The sequence below is a fragment of the Neovison vison genome, chromosome 9 (assembly GCF_020171115.1).
Source record: "Neovison vison isolate M4711 chromosome 9, ASM_NN_V1, whole genome shotgun sequence".
Taxonomy (NCBI): Eukaryota; Metazoa; Chordata; class Mammalia; order Carnivora; family Mustelidae; genus Neogale; species Neogale vison.
This window is the reverse complement of record NC_058099.1, coordinates 92,136,339-92,152,580: the sequence shown is the minus strand read 5'-3', so window position 1 is coordinate 92,152,580 and position 16,242 is coordinate 92,136,339. Positions and strand designations below refer to the sequence as shown.

Below are 16,242 nucleotides of genomic sequence, written 5' to 3'. Positions count from 1 at the left end.
GGGGCGTTCTGGAAAATTCTCAAACCCAACCCCCGGTAGCAGCTGAGACTCGAACTTCCATTCTCCCGTCCGCCTTGCACGTGCTGTGCAGCCTTAGTCCTCGCAGCCATACCGCCCCCCCCCCAACCCTGCCCCAGCCACCTTCCGTTCTCAGGTTTTGCCCCGTCTTGTCAGACCCTCTGCACCCGGGCTTTAAGATCCGATCATCGTATTCGGCAAGTCTGGGGTTACCTGTGTTTGACAACAAGCCATAATAAAGAGAGCTTATTTCCTGCCAAGAACAATCCCGTTCAACCACCTCCTCGCCCCCCCCCCCCCGCCACTTTCGATTGAGTGCAAAACCCTCTCCAGGCCTATATGCGCTTATTTATTCGGTCAGCAAATTTGGGGAGCGATGGGTAGAGTCGCCGCCTAGCCTAGTCGACTCCCCGATCTGACTCCGCTTTCTTCCTTCCCTTTGCTCCAGGCGGGACCAGCACCGTCACGAACACGGGTGTGAGGGTCAGAACCCGGCCCAAGCCGGCCCCCGGCTCCTAGTAATGAAACCATATCGAACATGACATTTCGAGAAAAACGTCGATTCGGTGGAAGAGTAGATTGAACGTTGTTCTCCAGTTGAACTTGGCGACTGCGTGGACAGGTCGGGCCTCGCGGGGGGCCCACGAGCTGCCCCTCCCGACCCCCCAACCATGGCCGGCGCCAGCCGGGCTGTGAGGACGAGCCTGGGTGGAGGCCTCACTGGGACAAGGCGGCGCGGGGGTGCAGGTGGGTCTGCGCAGGGACGTCCGCGCGCCTCCCGGGGTCCCCGCGGCTCAGGGCCACAGCGCAGGTCCGCTGTAAACGCCGGCGCTCACGGCACAGAGCTTCGCAGTTGCGCAGAGGGAGGCGGAGATGGGGTTGTCCTCGACCTTCGGACTCGTCTTCTGGAGACCGGGCTGACTGGACACTTCCAGAGCTGGGCGAGCGGAGTTTACCGGCTGGGAGGCGCAGAGAGACTGGGGCGAGGGCAGGAAGGAAAGCGACTCCCGCTGGGGTCCCGCCGGCTAATAATAGCACTAATAACTAATAACTAATAACGGTGAGGGCAGCGGCGAATCGTTCTCCTGGGCTGGGCTCCTTGTCTGTCTGCCAGGCACTGGGCTCCCTGTAACCCTCCCAGCACTCAGTGGAGAAGACACCCTGGAAGCCCCATCACACAGATAAGTTTGCGACTTAGAGAAACTGAGAAACTCGCACCGGGCCCTATTTGGTTTCTGAACCACTAACCCTAACGGCGCCCACGACTTTCTCCTGCTGGGCCTCGGATGGGTTGCGGAAACCGAGGCCTAAACGGACCCAAGTTCCCGGCTTCCTGCCCCAGACCCGGCGTGCCAGGAAGCGCATTTGTGCCCCCAGGACCCCAGTCTCCCCGAGCTCGCGCCGTCGCTTCCCCAGCCCAGCGCCGTGCGCTCTGCTCCGCGTTCCTCTAGGAAGCGCTTGGGCGGAGAGATGTTCGGGAAGGTCACGGCCGGGACTGCACCTGGCTGCGCCCGAGTCCGCGCTGAGCTACCACACTCGACCCAAGGTAGCCAGCCAGGAGGCAGAGGAGTCGTGAGGATGCGTTCTTCCTCCACAGTGGCATTTGCGTCCTCTTGCCGCTGGTGGGTCCCCAGAATGCACGCACACCTGGACGTACTTGTCCGCGGTGCTGCAACCCACAGTCCGCCTACGGGCCCGCAGCCGCCTCCCCCTCCCTGCCGCCAGCCCTCTGCGATGGAGTTAGGCGGATGGCTGCCCCGTGCTGCCCCGCCAGGCCACAGATCCTCCCGGGAACCTTGACTCTGCGCTCCATTTCGCGCTCGGCGCCAGGCCCTGCTTCTGCACTGCGCGGGAGGGTCGTGATGTGGCCAGGGAGCTGGACCGCACCTGCCTGGAGAGAGCTAGGGAGGGATGGCGACGCTGGGCTGGGAGACGGCCAGCCCTGCAGTTCACGCTCGGGTCCGAAAGTCCGGGCCCAAAGGGCGGGAGCGAAGGTGAGGGCGCCTGCGGGCAAGGAGAGAGGCTGCCTGGGAATCTGGAGACTGAGCTGGCAGAAGACAGCGAGCCTCGGGGCCGCTGGGCGGCAGGTGCGGTGTGGCGCGCGGTAACGTTCTCCGCGTCCTGCTCCTGCAGACTTTGGGTGTCCCGAGTGTTTGAAAACTATTCATGGGAATGTAGCTAATGTAGCTCTCATCTCCAGGCTGCTGAAACCAGACGCCCCCGCTCCTCTCATTTGGCTTTCATATGCCTTAGAAGTCATACGGGCAGAAAATCCAGAGAAACTACAGAAACTACGAGAAAAGGGGGTAAGGTCAGAACGGCAGTAAGAACTACAGGGCTGGGAGGGAGATGAAGCGATTTTCGGCTTTTGAGTTTTTGCACCGGATCCTTCACCACATTTCACTGCAAGTCTGAGGGGACTGGGCTCTCTCATCCCCCCTTGGCATTTAGGAAGAATGTTCAGAAATGTCTTCCTTCGTGAATATCTGATTCCAGTCTCAACCTTAGTCTTACTCTGACTGCTAATGTCCCCTCCCTGTAATTTCTGCAAAAATGGTTTAAGCTTAATGGCTGTTTTTTCATACCAGCACTGAAATTATTTAAGTGTTTCAAGTATTCATTGATTCCATATACATCACTTGGTTCAAAGAACTTACATAGATGGTAGCTAATAATACAAAAATCTGCCCCCCCCCCGCAAAAAAAAAAAAAAAAAAAAAAACACCGCCACGGAAAAATAGGTGTAGGAAAAGTAAGAGTTTGAGAGTCCAGTGTGAAATTCAGTTCCACACCAGCTCCCTGTTGCTCAACTATTTAACACAATCAAGGCTTATATGTCAAAATGGATGCTTGTAAAGGAAATATCTAGATATAAACTTCATTTTTTAAAAATTAATTAATTAATTAGATCACAGGTAGGCAGAGAGGCAGGCAGAGAGAGAGGGGGAAGCAGGCCCCCTGCCAAGCAGAGAGACAAACGTGGGGCTCCATCCCAGGACCCTGGGAATCATGACCTGAGCCAAAGGCAGAAGCTTTAACCCCCTGAGCCACCCAGGCTCCCCTAAGCTTCATTTTCTTATTTGTTCTGGGAATGCAGGTGTTTGTTTATTGAAATCAGTAATTAAGAACATTTAGGGGGTAGTTAATGATTTATTCAGCTCATGAATCGGTTTCTATTCCTAAATTTGGGCAAAGAGAACAATGAAATTAAATTAAGTGTAAGAGGGGTGCCTGGGTGGCTCAGTTGGTTAAGCCACTGTCTTTGGCTCAGGTCATGATCCCAGAGTCCCAGGATTGAGTCCCCCTTTGGGCTCCCAGCTCCATGGGGAGTCTGCTTCTCCTTCTGAACTTCTACCCTCGCATCCTCTCTCTCTCTCTCTCAAATAAATGAATAAAATCTTTTAAAAAAATAAATTAAGTGTAAGAGATTTCCTTCTGTCAGGTAATTTTGCTATGAATAGTTATGTCTATACTTAAAGCCATATTTATGACCGGTAGTTCTTTTTTTTTTTTTTTAAAGATTTTATTTATTTATTTGGCAGAGAGAGATCACAAGTAGGCAGAGAGGCAGGTAGAGAGAGAGAGAGAGAGGGAGAGAGGAAAGCAGGCTTCCTGCTGAGCAGGACTCAATCCCAGGACCCTGAGATCATGACCTGAGCCAAAGGCATCGGCTTAACCCACTGAGCCATCCAGGCTCCCCTGACTGGTAGTTCTTAAAGTTAACATGAGTATTATGGTGTTACCTGAAGTATCTCTTGTATAAGAGATATTGTGCCATATTTCAAGCAGCATCTACTTTTCTCTTAAGTTTTAAGTCTTTTTGAAATATATGTAATAGAAACTTCCAAGCATACTCAAAGTTAGAGGGATTAGTATAATTAATCTCCATGTACCGCCCCCCCCCACCACCCAGGCCAGACTGGTATCATCTTTACCCTCCAACAGCCCTCTTCCCACTGGATTATTTTGAATCAAATCCCAGATATCCTGTCATTTCACCCATAAATATTTTTTGATCATTTCTCTAAAAGATTAGAATTCTGTATCGTGGTACATAACCACCCTACCATTAGCACACCTGAGTAACTCATGCATAGCATCAACTTCTCTGGGCAATATTTACATATTCTAAATCCTCTCAAAACTTTTTGTTTAGTTGGTTGGTTTGAATTAGAACACAAACAAGGGCCACATGTACATGGTTGATGCTATCTCGTCTGTGTCCATGAAGATTCTTAAATCCCCTTTATTGTACTGCATTTTTGTTGTTGCAGAAACTGGACTATTTGTCTTAAAGAATTTGACATTCTGGATCTTGTGGTTGCTGGCAGCATCTTTCTGGTAAGATACTCTCAAGCATAAGGCTATTTATTTATTTATTTACTTACTTACTTATTTACTTAAAGATTTGTCTGTTTATTTGAGAGAGTGCACAAGTAAGAGAGTGGCAGACGGGCAGGCAGAGGGAGAGGCAGAAGCAGGCAACCCACTGAGCAGGGAGCCCCATGCAGGGTTCAATCCCAGAACCCTGGGATCACAACCCTAGCCAAAGGCAGACTCCCAACCCACTGAGCCACCCAGGTGCCCCAGCACAAGATAATTTATTTAGACTTTCAAATATTAGCAGATAGTCGTACTGTTTGTAGAGGGACAGGGAATAGCCAAGATACCTTGCAGTGTCAACTGTTGAGAGGATACGTTTTTATTAGGGGAAGGATGGGAAGGTTTATATGAAATTTTCCTAAACGTATAATTTTAAAAAAGAGATTATTTTCTGAGATGCCTAGATGGCTCAGTCAATAGAGCACAAGTAGGGGAGTTTGCTTGAAACTGTCCCCCCCCCCCAAATAAGTAAATACATCTTTGTTTTTGTTTTGTTTTGTTTTGTTTTTTAAAGGAAAGTGACCAAATGTTTTGGGTTCCCATTAGTTTACTAAGTATATACACTAAATAAAATTCCCATTTCCATTCTTCCATTGTATACTGGACTTTCTTTATCTCACTTGTCTCATTCTGCAGGGTTTGCAGACATGCACTCTCTGGAATCCCTGTGAGTCTTACTGATCTTTATATCTCAAATGACAAAGAGCACATTGTCAAAAGCACAGATGAAATTAATTTAAATCAGTCACATCTGTAGTATTGATAAGTGTTTAAAAGTGCGTTCATATATTGGGCTCCTATTTGAGCTTGGGTGGATCTAAATATTCAAATTACCAATTTGAAAATTATTATTCATCTAGAATAGACAGAGATTTTAGGTAAGGCTGGATCTGTATGTTATAATACCTTAGCTAATAGGTCACATTTCCTGACCATTTAATACCTGTTTGGTAAGCAGTTGATGCTCTATATAACGCTTTTGGGTCGTTTCTGTTTGCTTGAATTTCCTGATTCACTGCATTCAGCACTTAATATGATATAATAAATCTGTATATTATATGTCATCTCTGTGTATCTTCTATGTCTATTATGTGTGTATATTTGGCATTCAAGAGCTTTGGAATTTTAATCCTGGAATAGACTTCAGTGTTTACTAAAACTGTTTAAATACCCATTGCAAGGAAAAATCTTTTATTTGTTAAAAAACAAAAACGGAAACAAAACCCCAGGCTCCTGTTTTCTCGGGGACGAGCCGAGGATAGATGGCAGCGAGGTCTGGGGGTCTCTGGATGAAACGTATGTTGGTTTGCACTTCTGTTCTGCCTCCTACTAGCCTTGTGATCTTGGGCAAACCACCTCACCTCTCAAAGCCTCAGTGTCTCCATCTATGCGGTGGTGATAAGGACAGATTTGATGGTGAGGGTTACCTGGAATAATGCATGTGGAGTTCTTGGCACGGAGTTCTAGGAAAGCCAGCCGTTGCTTAGTGATGATAATAACTACGACGTGTCCCCAAAGTACTGCTGGAATTTTACTTGGCATTTTCTTTGTGCAACGTGTAATCTGCCGTTGATCCCATCCAGGGTGTTTTTTATCTGACACATTATAATGTTTGTTTCTACAAGTGCGTTTGGGTCTTTTTGTCTGTCTTCCATGCCTCCAGTGAGAACTCTCAATCTTTAGCTTCTGGAATGTGTGGGATACAGTTACGTAACTGCTCAGATGTACTTGTACCCTAACTCTATCATTTATGTCATTTCTGGGTTGGTTCGGATTGATTTTTATCCTCATTCTGTGTCCTACTTTCTTGCCCCTTCACACCTCTGATAATATTTGACCGGGTGAAAAGTTTCACTCTGTCGGGTGCTTGATAATTTTGTACTTCTCTAACTAGTCCTGAACTTTGTTCCGTCACACTGTTCAGCTACTTGGAAATGATTTGATCTTTTCAGATTTTACTTTATTAGTCATTAAGAACTGCACTTAAGAGGCTCCTGGGTGGTTCAGTCGGTTAAGCATCTGCTTTCAGCTCAGGTCGTGATCCTGGGGTCCTGGGATCGAGCCCCGCATTGGGCTCCCTGCTCAGTGGGTAGTCTACTTCTCCGTCTCCTCTGACCCTGCTCATGCTCTTACTCTCAAATAAATAAAAAAAGATCTTGGGGGAAAAAAAAAAAAGAAAGAACGAAAGAAAGAAGGAAAGGAAAAGAAAATTGAAAAAAAACACAAAACACCAAAAACAAAACAAAAAAAAAACAGCACTTGGTCGAAGGCTGTTTTGCCCCAGACCCTGAGGCAGAGCCCAAAACCTTATCAGTTGAGTCTTTCCATTCTTGCTAACAGCACCAGACACTAACCCTTCTGATGGGAGCAATGCGTGCTCTTCCTTTGAATCCTGGGGGATGGTTCTTTCTCCTGTCTCGGGCATGCTCTCACATGTGTGCTCTGACCGGTGCTCCGCAGGACACTCGAGGGAGATGAGTATTCACAGCCTCTCCGTGCAGCGCAGCCCTCCCCAGAACTCCGCTCTGCGTCCTCCAGCAACCTTGGCCTTCCTGGACTCTCAGCTCTGTCTTCTCAAGTCAGGGAGACCTCTGAGCTCTGTCTACACCGGCTCCCTGGGCGGTGGCCAGGAAACCCCCAGGAGACAGGAAGCTGGGACAGTGGGAGCGCTCCCCTCATTTATTTCCCATCTCTAGGGGACCCCTGTCCTTTATTGCTTAGTTATAGTGTCTTCGTATGTGTCGTCTAGTTTTCTCCCGTCTCACGTGGGAGGGTAGCTTTGGTCTCTGTGGCTTCATCTCAGCCAGAAGTCATTTGCCCAAGCACTTCAAAATCAAAAGACGTATCATTTTACTTTAAGTTACTTCTTTCCCCTTTAAATCTCCTTTACATTCTATCGATTATTTGCAGTTCCTTTCTGTTCAGGTCCTACACTCCATTTCGTTGATGCAGTGTGTGAGGCATTCCAGAACAGCCGTGACACTAAGGGACATTGAGTCTGATGGGATGAGAACGGCAACCTTCGTACCCACAGAGACCTTACAGTTCTCTCTGCATACGGAGACAGTCTTGAAAGTGAAAGGGTGTGCTCTTTTTTTTTTTTTAAGATTTTATTTATTTATTTGACAGAGATCATAAGTAGGCAGAGAGAGAGGAGGAAGCAAGTTCCCTGGTGAGCAGAGAGCCAGATGTGGGGCTTGATCTCTAGGACCTTGAGATCCTGACCTGAGCTGAAGGCAGAGGGTTTAACTCACTGGCCACCCAGGCACCCCAAAAGGGTGTACTCTTAATAGTTACATCAGGACCATGGTCCCGGCCAGATGTCCCAGGCAGCCTGGGACACATTTGCGCCCTAAGCCTACTCTGTGTCCGTTTGCATCATTACTTCATTCTACAGCCTCAGCTGAGCCGGCTCTGTGCCCGGGGCTGGCATTGCCAAGATGAAGAAGGCCATGTCCTGCCTGAAGGAGCGGACACAGAGAGAGAGGAAGCACTTTGCACGATCCGGTGTGATCTGTTCTCTGAAACAGCCCAAGGATCTGATGAAGGCCCTATGAAGGGCGCGTCTAACTCCAGTGCAGGGGTGAGGAGGGCAGCTTCCCAGAGGAGCTGAGTCTTGACTTCTGTTCGCTGGGTACTCAGGACGAGAGGTTGGGGGAAAATGGTATTCTGCTGTGTTGGGGCCAAGAACCAGAGGAACAGAGTGTAATTAGAGGTTCATTCTGGTTGGCGGGAGAACAATGTGCGTACCATGTGGATCTGAGAGGAAAGGAGAGCAGAAAGCAGTACTTCTAGAAACAGAGCGAATATTTACTGCTTATCCCCGGCTGGCTGCGGTTCCAGGCACTTCTGACACTTAATCTTTACAAGGACCCAGTGAGGAAGCTATTATTATTATTGTCCTCATTTTACAGAGAGGAATCTAATCCGAGGCACAGAGAGGGTAAGTCCCTTGTCGAGGGCCACACAGCAAGGATGTGTTAGATCCTGGAATCGAGTCCAGAGTCCCTTCACTCTCAGCCCCTGAGAGCCAGATGCTACAAAGCCTCACTCTTCTGAGCCGAGCTGTGCTAAGTGCCCTACAGGCACCCCGGAGCCTCTAAAGCACTCGAAGCCGGAAGTGATGTGTCTCGGGACAGTATGAGAAGGCTTCTCCCCAAGAGAAACATTAACACGGGACTTCTTAGGGGTTTCTACCAGGGCAAGAGGAAGTGAGAGTTGGAGTTAAAGCAGCAGCAGCGGGGATGGACAGGAGGGGATGTACTTACCTGCTGGGTGGTATCCTTGGGCGTGGTGAGCACAGTGTAGTGATGATTGGAGGCCGGGGCGGCACTAGGCATCAGACTTGGGTCCCTGGCACAGGATTATAGCAGGAGAAGCAGGTGTGTCCGGGAAGGAGATTCCAGATGAAGACTTCTGCCTCCGCCGTGAAGTGTTTGAGTGCTCGTACCAGTGTCAGGTGGATGTCCAGGAGGCAGGAGGAGTTGGGAAACTGGAGCTCAGGTGAGTGGTTTGGGCAGGGGGTGTGGGGAGCCGTCAGCATGGGCGTGGCAGGAGAGCTGGTGTTAGGTGAGGCTTGGGTAGTAGAGGAGAGGACTGGTAGGGACGAACGCGGGACACCCCTGTTCATGAGGGGGCTGAGTAGGCGGGGGCACTTGGGGGGATGGGGCTGAGAAGATGCCGAGGGGAGCCAGGGGCCAGTCATGTGTCAGACGCAGAGGAGCAAGAAGGGATAAACGAGTAGCGGGAGCCCAGAGAGGTCAGATAGAATGAAGACTGGATTGGGCAGTAGCAGGTCACATGCAGAAGAATCTTGGAGCCCCAGAAGGAAAATCATGGTGACTTACAGGATGTCTTAGTTTCTAAACCACGGGGCTTCGAACAGCAGCAATTTACTCTCTCCGGGTCCTGGAGGCCGAAAGTCTAAAGTCACTGTGTCAGAAGGGCCCTGCTCTCTCTGAAGTCTCTAAGAAAGGTCTGTTCTGTGCCTTTCTCTTAGTTTCTGGTCCTGCCGGCAACCCTGGGGTTCCTTGGCTTGTAGATGAAATGCCCGGGTCCGTGGCGTTCTCCCTGAACGAGGTCCTGTCTCCTCGCCTCTTCTGAGAAAGACATGGGCCCCACGTATCTTTATTATTTTACTAACTTCACTAATTTGATCTGCAAAACCCTATTTTCAAATAAGGTCACCCTCTGAGATTCCCGGGAAAAACATACATTTTGGGGGGCACTGATCACCCCACTACAGGGGTAGGTAAGTATCAAGGAAGAGTGTGGACTTTGCTTTAAGCAGCTGGAGAGAGAGATGGGAATGAAGAGAAGCTTGTTCTCCCCCCACGCCCCCTAACCAGGAGAGTCTTTTTTTTTTTTTTTTAATATTACTTATTTATTTGACACAGAGAGAGAGCACGCACAAGTAGGCAGAGAGGCAGGCAGAGAGGGAGGGGGAAGCAGGCTCCCTGCTGAGCAGAGAGCCTGATGCAGGGCTTGATCCCGGGACCCTGAGATCATGACCTGAGCCGAAGGCAGAGGCTTTAACCCACTGAGCCACCCAGGTGTCCCAAAACAGAAGAGTCTAACATGTTCCTCTGTTGGATACATGAAGGAGCCCAAGGGATGGCGAGGTTAAGGATTCTGGGCTGAGAGGGAGTGATTCATGGTCCACGTCCCTGAGGGGCTGGGGGCTGGAGCCCAGATGCTGGGTCTACCGTGGGCAGGCAGAAAGTGGGGGCAGGAGGGGCGAGGTGAGGCGGGCCCCGCAGACAGACAGGGATGTGTCTGAGGGCGGAGGGGACACCCGGAGCTCTGTGCGTGCTGGAGGTGCTTCGTTCAGCACTCCAAGAGCAGATGTCGGCGTGAGCAGCTGAAACAACAGCTTGAGAAACTAGTTCTTCTTGGTGGGGAGAGGATTAGTTAAGGACTCTGGCCATGGGAACCCAGAAGGGGAGGTGGTCTGTTCGTGCCTGTTACAGGGGTTTGGGGAGCAGTTTCAGTGTCGGTGGGAGAATGTTCGTGAAGGCCAGAAGGAGAAGCCCTGTCATCAGGAGAGCCAGCCCCTGTCTTGGAGACAGGTGCACACCCAGTGCCGTTGTTGCCCTCCACATTGTAATGGTCCTTGATATGGCCATCTGGAGGAGTCCTTATGGCAAAGGATGGAGTGGGGAGCACGAAGGTCCAGTTGGGATAAAAAAATAACTCAGGTAGGGAGGGGCTGGTGGAAGAGGGTATAGGAAGCCGGGTCCTGTTTCCAGGTCAGCTTGGCATTCGGTCACGGGAGAGCAGAGCCATCCCCAGCCTTGGGCGGCAGGCTTGGGAAGTACTATGCAAGAGGCACTCAGGACACGAAAATCACCAGCTCTGGAGTGCCTGGGTGGCTCCTTGGGTTAAGCCTCTGCGTTCGGCTCAGGTCATGATCTCAGTGTTCTGGGATTGGGCCCCTGCATCGGGCTCTCTGCTCAGCGGGGAGCCTGCCTCCCCATCTCTCTCTGCCTGCTTCTCTGCCTACTTGTGATCTCTCTCTCCCTGTCAAATAAATAAATAAAACCTTTTTTTAAAAAAAGAAAGATAGAAAATCACCAACACTTGTCAAATGACGGCAACACTTGTCAAATGCTGGGGAGCCCCTCCAGTCTCTCTTCTGCTCCAACCCCCCCCCCTCCGCCCCTTAATCACAGACAGTCTATGAAAGCAACCGGGAGGTTTGAGGAAGAATTACTCCAGATGAAATCCCTAGTGTATTCTGTTAATCTATTCAGGGAAAAACACAGAACGGTGTTAAGAGTTTTCACAGAGTTTATTTCCATCTCATCAGTGCTGGATCCACAGGCAGGAGCCTTTTCTGGATCAAACTATTTAATTGTTGTGGAGGGCCTGGCCTAAAATCCGAGCAGATGAAAACCATTTTAGGAGAGCTGAAATTCTAACCCTTGATGGGGCGAAGCAGCTGAGCCCCAGCCCTGCGTTTTCACACATCTATTTCAGTGAGCTGCCCCCACCGCTGGGACCGCAGTTCCCAATTTTGTCCCCCAGAGGCTATTTGGCAATGTCCAGAGACTTTTTGTCCCTTCTACTTTTAAAAATCGTGGCAAAATACACAGAACACAAAATTTAGTGTTTTGACCATTTTTAGTGGATGGTTTTGTGGCATTAGGCACGTTCACACTGTTAGGCATCTGTCACCACTGTCCACCTCCAGACCTCTTTTCATCTTTTATTTTATTTTTAAAAATATTTTATGTATTTACTAGAGAGAGGGAGAGGGAGAGAACACAAGCAGGGGAAGTGTTAGGCAGAGGGAGAAGCAGGCTCCCTGCTGAGCAGAGAGCGGGATGCGGGGCTTGATCCTGGGACTCTGGGACCATGACCTGAGCCATGAGCACAGCTCAGCATCGCCCAACCCCAAGCATCCTTCTTACTGAGTCTGAGAAACCCTGAGATCAAAGAGGTCCATTCAGAATCTCAAGTTATTGCGTGTCAGCAGACACCAGGGGTGCCACAGAAATGAACCATCTCCAGATCCGTGATTTAACACAAAAGAGTTTAATTTTTGCTCTGACATGAGGCATCGTTCATCCACGACCGGGGCATGGTGAAGTGTGTGACGGCTTTGAAAGCTTCCATGGGAAGCGGCCACATCCCTTTAATCCACATTTTATTGGCCCCATCAAAATCATACGCCCATATGCCTCACTTCAGAGAAGTGAGGACAGGTATTTTTTTAAAAATATTTTTATTTATTTATTTGACACAGAGAGAGAGAGAGAGCACAAGCAGGGGAGAGGCAGGCAGAGGGCGAGGGAGAAGCAGACTCCCTGCTGAATAAAGAGTCCCAAGCGGGATTCAATCCTGGGACCCCGGGACAGGATCATGACCCCAGCTGAAGGCAGAAGCTCAACCAGCTGAGCCACCCAGGTGCCCTGAGAAAGTTTTTTTTTTTTTTTTTTAACCTTGTTGTTATTTTCTTATACATATATATTTTCTATTTTCAGCTTATTAAACTTTTTTTTATCGAAGTACACTTGATGTAACATTGTATTATCTTCAGGTGTACAATGTAATGATTCAATATTAGTGGGAAATGATCACCACAATATATCCTGTTAGCATCCACCACCATATGTAGTTAACATTTTTTTCCTTGGGAGAACAACTTTTGATTCTTCCTTTTTTAAACTTATTTATTTGAGAGAGGGTAAGCAAAGGCGTGTGTATGAGAAGGGGGAGGGGCATAGGGCAAGGGAGTGAGACTCTCAAGTCAGACTCCCCCTGAGCAGGGAGCCTAACGTTGGGCTTGATCTCATGACCCTGAGATCATGATCTGAGCCGAAACTGAGAGCTGGCCGCTCAAACTACCCAACCACCCAGGAGACCCATAACTTTCGACTCTTTTTTTTTTTTTTTAAAGATTTCATTTATTTACTTGACAGACAGAGATCACAAGTAGGCAGAGAGGCAGGCAGAGAGAGAGGGGGAAGAAGGCTCCCCACTGAGCAGAGAGCCCGACGTAGGACTTGATCCCAGGACCTGGAGATCATGACCTGAGCTGAAGGCAGAGGCTTTAACCCACTGACCTACCCAGGTGCCCCATAACTTTCAATTCTTGACACAGGTGTGCAAGTGTGGTACTTTTTAGCCCCTGTGCTCTGCAGCCAAGGAAACTATAGTCCAGGAGGCTACACAAGATCACACAGGTTATAATTTGCAGATCTGGGCTTCAAAGCCCTATCCAGAAACACAAAAAACTCTTTGTTCTTTTTATTATATCATGAAGCCTAAACTTGGGGCAATTCAACACAATTTGGAGTCAAAGCTTTCCTGCCAAAATCTCAGTTCCAATGTTTGCATTTGAGTATAATGTTCATGGCTTCCTGTTGACTCAGCACAGAACTTCCAGAAGCATTTGGGGCCCTCTGACAGCCATCGAACAGGCAGCCACCCTGCTCCTGAGACAGACTGTCTTATAGATGTATTAACTTTCCAGGCTCCCAGCTTCCCTAAACCTGGTCTATGCTGTGATCGCCTCAGAAGGCAATCTCTGATGAAGCTATTTCAGATCTAACTCTAGAAAAGCTTTCACAAGTATCAGTGTTACTATTATGCCCTCCACTTGTATTCAGAGAAAGCCCCAAGTAGTATCACCAGGGGCTCTTCCCGTGACAAGTACCACAAAGAGCTGAGACAGGGGGCTCAAGGGATAGCTTTTAACAATGTCCAGGGGCATACACATATATGAACAAAAGCATGAGGGGTGCCTGCATGGCTCTGTCGTTAAACATCTGTGTTCAGCTCGGGTCATGATTGGGATTGAGTCCTGTATTGGGCTCCCTGCCCAACGGGGAGCTCGCTTCTCCCTCTCCCTCTGCCTGCCGCTCCCCCTGCTTGTGCTCTCTCTTCCTCTCTCTCCATCTCAAATAAATAAGTAAAAACATTCTCATTGTCTTCAAAGGAAATCCAAACTTCTTAAAAAAAAAAAAAAAAAAAGGAAAAGAAACCATGATTCCTCAGAGTGGGCAGGAGAATGATTTTCAAAGGAGGGAAGGGTGCTCTACATGCTCACTTGAGGCAGAATAATGAGGGAGAATTGGTAGCTGAGACCCCGGGGGTCACGTCAGGCTTCGTGTAGAAGGGAAAGGGGCTTAGGGTGGCGATTTCGTGGGTAGGGTTCAAGGGTGGGGGAGTAGTCTGGGAGCTATGTTTGTATGGCCGGCACACCATTTTCCCTCCCATCACGGATTTATTTGGGGTGGCTTTGGGAGCAGGTCACTGGAATTTATGAGGGTCTGGAGTTCCTCAGACATCCTGGGGTACTGTCACTGCGAGATAGGGAGTCAGAAGAAGACAGAGTCACTGAGGATGACCTCAAGACATTTGGTAGAACAAGTGAAAAGGAATTTGTGTTGATGACACATCTGAACCAGGTTTCTGTAACGTTTAAGAACACAGAATTGAACACATTTTGCATAATGTTGTTAAGTTCCGTGTTGCAGGGCCCAAGTCCTGAAGCCCCCCTTTGAGCTCATAGTCCCTGGCCGACTAGGACAGTTCTACTCATCCATTTTCGGCTTCTAAAATTCTGTTGACTTCTCTCTTCTGCTGACAGTTCTCCCATTTTCTTTGTCCTTATGGGCTTCGGTCATTAAAATCTGTACCTTTGTGTTTTGGGACAAAATGGACACAAAGAGTTGTGTTTGGTCTTCCACATTTTTCCATAGGACTTAGGGATCTCCTGGTTCTGTTCAGAATCTGGATGTTTGTGTCTTTCTCTCTCTCTTAGCAGAAATGTCAATGTCACGGGCTTGCATGGGATTGTGTTCTTGACCTCCGGAAGGTTTGGATGGGGCTGGAGCGGCTGAAAGGTGACAGGTTCTGAAAGGGGAGCAGCTTCAGTGTGTCCCAGGTACGCTCACCGGGCCTGCCCCCCCCCTCCCCCCATCACAAACCCTATGATACAGCGCTCGTGTGCGGTGCGAAGGGAAAGGTTTCTAACTGGGGAAGGGGCTTGGAGGATGGAGGAGTTTTGGAGCAGACCCCGAGCTTCAGCCGGCAGATGCTGGAGGTCAAAGAGGGCCATTCCTGGTGGAAACAGCTCCAGGTCCGGGTCAGGCTGAGAGGCCTGGGGGATTACATGAGGTGAGGAGGCAGACAGAAGCCTGAGGCCATGGCGGGGGGTGGCACGGAATGCCAGCCTGAAGAGTTTTGAGTTTTGAGTCTGTTCAGCTTGTGGAGAAGAGCACAAGAATGGCACACCCGGAAAGAACACTCGAGAGAAATCTGGTTCATGCTCCTAGCTTTATACAGGAGGAAACCGAGGCTCAGGTTTGCACAGCTGACAAGTGGCCAACACTGAGAAGTTCTCTGAGGGACAGAGTTTGAGGACTGGGCAGGCTCCTGTGATACCACTGATGGCAGGAGCTGGAGATCTATGGATGGGGAGGGCAACTACCCCAGACATAGGCTCCATTCTGGGGACCAAGGGTTCATGGAACACCAGTTGGAACAGAGGAAAGAAACTGAGGCAGGAGCCATGCTTTGCCTGGATGTCTGAGGACAGTCAAGGAAGAGGACAACCCTCAAAGATGAGAGAAGAGACAGAAGAGCATCAGAGCATCTGGTCCCGGAGAGGTCAGGCAGGACAGGATTTAAAGGAGGGTTCTAGGAGTTCCAAAGATTGCGTTGGCCATGGTCCCTGCTATCAGGCACCAGACGGCAAGGGGTTGAGGGAAAGGAGGAGAAAACACGGAGCCGGTGGGCACGAACAGAGAATTCCAGATGTTGGCCAGAGTTGGCGTCCAAGAGAAGAGGGAGGCTGGACGGTGGAGGGAGTCAGAGAGTATGTCTTAGGAGGGAGAAGTGTCCTGTTTGGCTTGAGGGGAATGAGCTAATCTTGCATAATGGGATTAAAGTTTTCTTTTGCTTTCATCTCTGAGACTTCCATCTCTCATCTTTAAAGCAGGGATTAGAAAGAATTTGTCATAGGTTTATGAGGATTAAATGGGAAAAAGGACGAGTAACCTTTAGTACAGTGCCTGAAACATTATAAACACCTAACACATGGTACTTATTTTTAAATATTTTATTGCTACAGATTTGCAAAGGGCTCATTCCTGAATCCTGAGGCAAATATTGCTTACATTCTAAATGTTGGTATCTTATATTTATCACTTCATGGGGTACAGTTGATAAATAAATAGGATTTCACATATTTTGAAAGTCTGGACTGGAAACAGGCCCGAAGAAGTATTCTTTTAATCTCTCATGTACATGTGGAAATTATACATTTTAATTAAGTGCTATTACACGAGCCAAATTCCCTCCTCCTGGATGTTGGTGGGAGTTTCCGTTTTG

At 48.9% G+C, this 16,242-nt stretch overlaps 1 long non-coding RNA gene across 1 annotated transcript; it reads left to right on the top strand.

The window, feature by feature from the left end:
- The first annotated feature begins 2,311 nt into the window (after positions 1 to 2,311).
- On the top strand, positions 2,312 to 14,689 carry LOC122916977. Its single transcript, XR_006386339.1, has 3 exons — positions 2,312 to 2,329; positions 4,293 to 4,359; positions 14,675 to 14,689. It is a non-coding gene; the product is annotated as an uncharacterized LOC122916977 (long non-coding RNA).
- The last annotated feature ends 1,553 nt before the right edge of the window (positions 14,690 to 16,242 follow it).